This window comes from Dendropsophus ebraccatus, chromosome 2, assembly GCF_027789765.1.
Source record: "Dendropsophus ebraccatus isolate aDenEbr1 chromosome 2, aDenEbr1.pat, whole genome shotgun sequence".
Taxonomy (NCBI): Eukaryota; Metazoa; Chordata; class Amphibia; order Anura; family Hylidae; genus Dendropsophus; species Dendropsophus ebraccatus.
Window position 1 is genome coordinate 75,736,125 of NC_091455.1, and position 5,861 is coordinate 75,741,985.

The following is a 5,861-nucleotide window of genomic DNA, read 5'->3' on the forward strand; positions in this document are numbered from 1 at the left end:
TAGTTTTCCATCTCCTCCTCTGATCTTGGAAGCAGGCAGAAGAGGCTCCAACAGGGAACCTAAAGAAGCCAAACAAGTGCTGCTTTGCGAGATGTGGAGGACTGTGGCTAGGTAAAGAACATTAGTTTTTCTTCACTGGCCAAAGCAATATACAGATAATTTTAAAATGGTGGAATAACCCTTTAACCCTTTAAGGACCCATGATGTCCTGCCTCGAACATCATGGCATCCCTAAATAAATACTCATGACATGAGCCTTCTCTGTACCATGCCGCCCCCAGCTACTTTCAGCATATCATTTATATTCCTAGTACATATTTTTTATGCGGCTCCACACATAACAATTCAATAATTCATATAACAAAAACATAACTATTCTAACAACTTTTTATTTTTATTTATAATTTTTTGTAAACATATACTATTTCTATTGTAACGGCATGGTTTAAGAAGCGTTATTGTATGCTCCTATATAACAGTATTTACAGATTGTTACTTGCCATAAAGGCATGCATATGTGACTGCTCACTATAATATTTTATATACATATTTCTATATTGTTAACTGGGTGATGCATTTTGTAACCAGCATAGGACACATAATGCACTAAGCTCTTAGCCCAGCTGGCTCTTATCGCGAGATACGTTTAGGGTCATGATATTGTTGTCCTGTGTCACAACATGGTGCTAGTTATTGGCACACACCACACACACACTGCGCTGTGGATTTTTCAACAGGATAAGGAACATGGACAAGGGGATGTTTATATAGAAATTTAATTACTAATTTCTAAGTGATTTCTCCTTGCCAGTTATTTGCTTTAAAAGTCTCTTGATTGTACAACTAGCAAACATGACATAAATATTGTATGCGTTGACCCAGCCATATACCCCAGAGGAAGTCTGGAGGACAGAACGCATGGGAATATATATCCTGTTCACCCAAGAGAGCAGTATCATTATATATGCTTTATTTCCATTCACTGCTTGAATTTATACAGCCTTTGTTCGCATTTAGCACTTTTTTTTTTTGCTTGATTGTCATATTATTTACGTGTATATCAATTTTTTCACTTTTTTGTGTCATGAGTTGCGGTATTGCACTATTTATATTTTCCTTAACCTATTTATATTTACCTGTTTTTTTCATCTGCTGCTCGGTACAGGTTTACTTTGAGCAAAGAAAAAAAGGGGACAAAGTAGCATTACAAAATAGAGCACAACTTAATACAATAAGTAACCTGTAAGTCGTTCAGAAGAGCCCTCGCGTTACCCTACCCCACAGAAGCGTCGGCAGGAGTGGGTATACACAGTATGGAGCCCATATTTATATGCAGTACTTACAGTCATGAAACGCTGTATATGTGAGCGGTGGCGGATGGAAGTGTGTGTGGAGGCTGTGTGACCAAGCTGCCCACAGCAGATGACATCACTATGTATGTGCTGACAGATCTAAAGTACAAAGTCCAAATAGCACGGATAAATGGTAACCACAGCGCATGCGCCGGCAAAGGAGGCAAGATCATGTGAAAAGTCACATGAGCGGGAGGTGGTCATCTTTAAAAAGGTAAATACCTAAGGGAAAACCCATGCGCAGTTACAATCAATTATTACGTAAAACAAGAACATGTCTACATAAAAAATCCACATAAGCAACAGAGGACACTTACACCATATACCACTAGGGCAGAAACCAGTGGTCTCATAGATTCTAAATGCTACCCCATTGCCTAAGGGTGTAATATACAAATAATAGCGGGTGTCAGATAAACATGCATGATGTTAAGAATAAGACTAATAGGAAAAAAATATATATGTATAATAAACATATGTATCCATGCACCATCCAATTACTGTGTACAATTCCCTGCACAAAAATATTTTTAATAACTAAATGAAATATTGATCCATGGGTGCAATAGGCAATATCATGTAACATTTAAATCCCCGGTATACGACATGGCCAACAAGCAATCCGGTCATGTCCCACAACCATCACCAAATATGCTGATACAGTTCCACTGAACACAGTGGGTATTATGTATAGTGGCGATTAGTGCTTCCAGACAAAACAATAGTGTATAGTATGACCTAAGTGATAAATCAAACCATGGCATAAAAGTTCATGGTAAAATAGAGCAAATTAAATAGTAAATCCTGTGCTTGTTATGAATCTAAATGACTATAAATATATTGCGTCTCGGCCTTTTGGCTAAGAACAAGTGTAGTATCTGTTCTTATCAGGTTAATATCTGAAACATCCCCTATCTGGGGACCATATATTAAATGGATTTTAAGAACAGGGAGATGGAAAAACTTACATTGACCTGGTATTGGAGTGCTTCCCGGTTCAGTGCACAAAAAAAAGACTATAAATATAAGAAGCTATATATACATAATTGCCTCTTGGTTATTTTATTTTATGTTTATTGTCTAAAATAAAGAAGTTTTTGATTTTTATACGGGTGTCGATCCAATTTTTGTAGATAAATATAAGAAGCTATAGCCAAATATACGAGAAGAAAAAAATAATGTATATAGGTCATGAATGAGCAATGCATGGTCACACAACCTTAACATATCCTCCCAGGACTGGAGCTAGCTTTTCCGGAGTGGAGCTGCACGGAGCAGCAAGAAGTTCAAAGGCAGCTGGCTGACAATCCGGCAAACAAGCCTAGCGAAGCGCTTTGCTAGTGCTGTAAATTCTCTCATTCCTAGTGTTTACACCTGCATATTTGGCCCTATTATTGGACTTCCTGGGGGCACTTATGCTCATTAGGCTCAGTAACAGTGTTCTCACCAGGTTTGTTTTAAATGTGTGGATATGTGCTGGTTTTACATGTTTGAATGTTAACTTGTTAGCCCTGCAAATAAAGTTATTTCTATTGTATTCAGGTGTGATGTATCAGGGCTGGCGATTAGACTCTGTCCTGCCATAGGAGGTAGCAGGGCATTTGTCCCCGACAGTTGGGAGCTACGGTACACCCACTCTCCTTATCCTTGACATCAGTGACGTCACGTGGCATAACCTAGTGCTGGAGGTGCCAACTCTAACAAGGGCTTATTTTTATAGTGGGGCTTATATTCCAAGCATATTTAAAAAAGCCTGCAAAAAGAAGCTAAGGCTTATTTTTGGGATAGGACTTATATTTGGAGAAACATGGTAGTTTTTTTATAAACTTTGTTACTACCATACAGAGATTAAGTTGCCTCCTACTGCTCAGAACAAAACAGAAAGATATTACCAATGATACTACTACATAATACCTAAAAAATAATACCGCCACCCCATAAACACTTTCACTACCACTACAGACCCTATAACAGAGTGCAGTTACAACCAGTGACTCGCAGGGGGCGATTTCTCTGATGAGTGTTTCAGCTTTTTTTTTTCTCTCCATCCAGCACGGGCCACCTTGAAGTCTTTTCCTGGCAGTGAGTCCGCTCTCCAGAATCTGCTAGAGAAACAATTTAAGCTTAAGCACATATAGTAATTAGGTCCCCTATGCTCATATAGAGTAGTGATGCCCCTCTGTGCTCCCATAAATTTTAAGATACCCCTGTGCCCCCCACATAATAATTAGTTATGCTCTGTTCCCCAATATAATAGCAAGGTCCCTATATAGTATAGACCCCTTTTAACAGTTCCCTTATATCATTAGGCCCCTGTGTACAGTCTCCATGTAGTATCGGGCCCCTCTGTGCAGGCCCTATATAGTATTAGGCCACCATGTACAGTTTTCATATAGTATCAGGCCCCTCCGTACAGCTCCAATGCAGCATAGATCCCTTTGTGCTGCCCCAGCAGTATAGACCCGTGTGCTACCCCAGTAGTATACACCCCTTGTGTACTGACCAGTAGTATAGACCCCTTGTGTGCTTCCCTAAGTAGTATAGATCTCTGTGTGCTGTTCCAGTACTATAGATCCCTTGTGTACTGCCCAGTAGTATAGACCCCTTGTGTTCCACCCCAGTAGTATAGGCCCCTGTGTGCTGCCCCAGTAGTAGAGAGCCTTGTGTACTGCCCCAGTAGTATATACCCCTTGTGTGTTGCCCCAATAGTATATTCCCCTTGTGTGCTGCCCATTAGTATAGACCTATTGTTTGCTGCTGCAGTAGAATAGACCCCTTCGGGGACATTTATTAAGTTTGGTGCCGGAGCTCTGAGGATTTATGTATAGTCGTACTGTGTGTATAAATTATTTGCAAATCAGGCATTTGCATACAAATTTATTCGCAAGTGGGCCCTCTGTGCCAGAAAATGCCCTATGCGTCAGTTAATAAATCCTCCCTTGTGTGTAACCCCCCATCACCCTAGTAGGCATCTTTCGTAATAAAAGACAAACAAACAACAACAAGAAATTTATACTCACTCGGCTCGAGTGACAGCACTTGAGTGACATCAAGGATAGAGTGGTCACTTGTGACTGAGGGCAAAACTCTGCCTGCAGTCACAAGGGTAGCTGAAAGGCCTCCAATGGCTCCTGCTCTGTCAGTGTTGCTGCATTTAACTATGAATGCTCATTACAAGTGCTCATACTGTACTTATAGTCAGGGGCGGATTAACTTTACCATAGGCCCCGGGCTGTTCACCAAGCCTGGGCCCCCCAACCTCACTGTCACTATGGAAGCACTAGCCTGGCGTTCATAGTACAGGACAGATCATGTCATGATGTCCTGATTTGTGCAAAATTGCCATAAAAAAACAGTGATTTTTTGCAAATCATGGCAGAAGTGTAGCCAGGAGACAGTACACCACTGAAAGTATAAGTCTTTTTGGGTGGTCATGGGCCCCTCAGGAGCTCAGGGCCCCGGGCTGCCGCCCATAACGCCCCTATTATAATCCACTACTGCTTATAGTGCTGGGTACAGAAGCAGAAGTTTCAGAAGACGCCCTGTGCGAATGCACTGGTCGCACATAGCTAAGGCCAGCCTTGTACTGTATTTTGTGATGCTTTATTTGTTGATATTTTGAGGCCCTCCCATTCCCCCTTTTGCAGCTTTTATTGGGACTAATATATACAATTCTATGTTTTTTAAGTGCTTTAAACTTGTACTGTGGTCATTTGTTGTATGTTAATAAATGATATATTTATTCAGTGATTGGCATGACAGGCAGCCTATTTGGATTAGTTTTCTAGTTTCTACGGGAAACATGGACTAGGTGATGTTTATATAGCAATTTATTTACTCATTTCTAGGCGATTTCTCTGTGCCAGGTATTTACTCTAGCAGTGTCTTGATTATATAACTAGCAAACAGGATATAAATATTGTGTGTGTTGACCCAGCCATTTACCCGTGAGGAAATCTGGAGGACGGAAAGCATGGATCTACATATCCTGTTCACCCAATAGAGCAGAATTATAGTGCTTGAAAAGCACTATATTGTAATCCGTATTCTTCTTCTTCTTCAGTTTCTTCTTCCAGCCATTTTTCTGCGCGTAATACAGCTTTGCGCACAGACTCCGTTCAAACTGCGTTTCGAAGCCCTCGGCGGTGTGTGGTGTGCTATCTATTTTTCGTTTCGATCGGATTTGTCACTTTTAAGAAATTTACATTTAAAGACCCCGAATTTCCCATAGAAAATAATGGCCCATTGAAAATAGTGGCCACACTCTAACCGCTGACAGCCAATCACAGCACATATGCAAATAGCTGAAATATAGCAGCCAATAGGAACTCTAAGGTCTCGTCATGCATTGTATCACACCATCCACAGTCACATGTCCACTATTAGCCAATAGAAGATGTAATATATGGAAGGTCCTTAACGATTTTGTCCCTCTGACATGAGTAAGATTGTCATGGTAACCGAGCAATGATCTTTACCATTATAAGTAGCAGAGGTCAGTCAGTAAAA

The 5,861-nt window shown here is 40.5% G+C and overlaps 1 pseudogene; it reads left to right on the forward strand.

The window, feature by feature from the left end:
• The first annotated feature begins 2,191 nt into the window (after window positions 1-2,191).
• Window positions 2,192-2,363, forward strand: LOC138784977 (U2 spliceosomal RNA; annotated as a pseudogene).
• The last annotated feature ends 3,498 nt before the right edge of the window (window positions 2,364-5,861 follow it).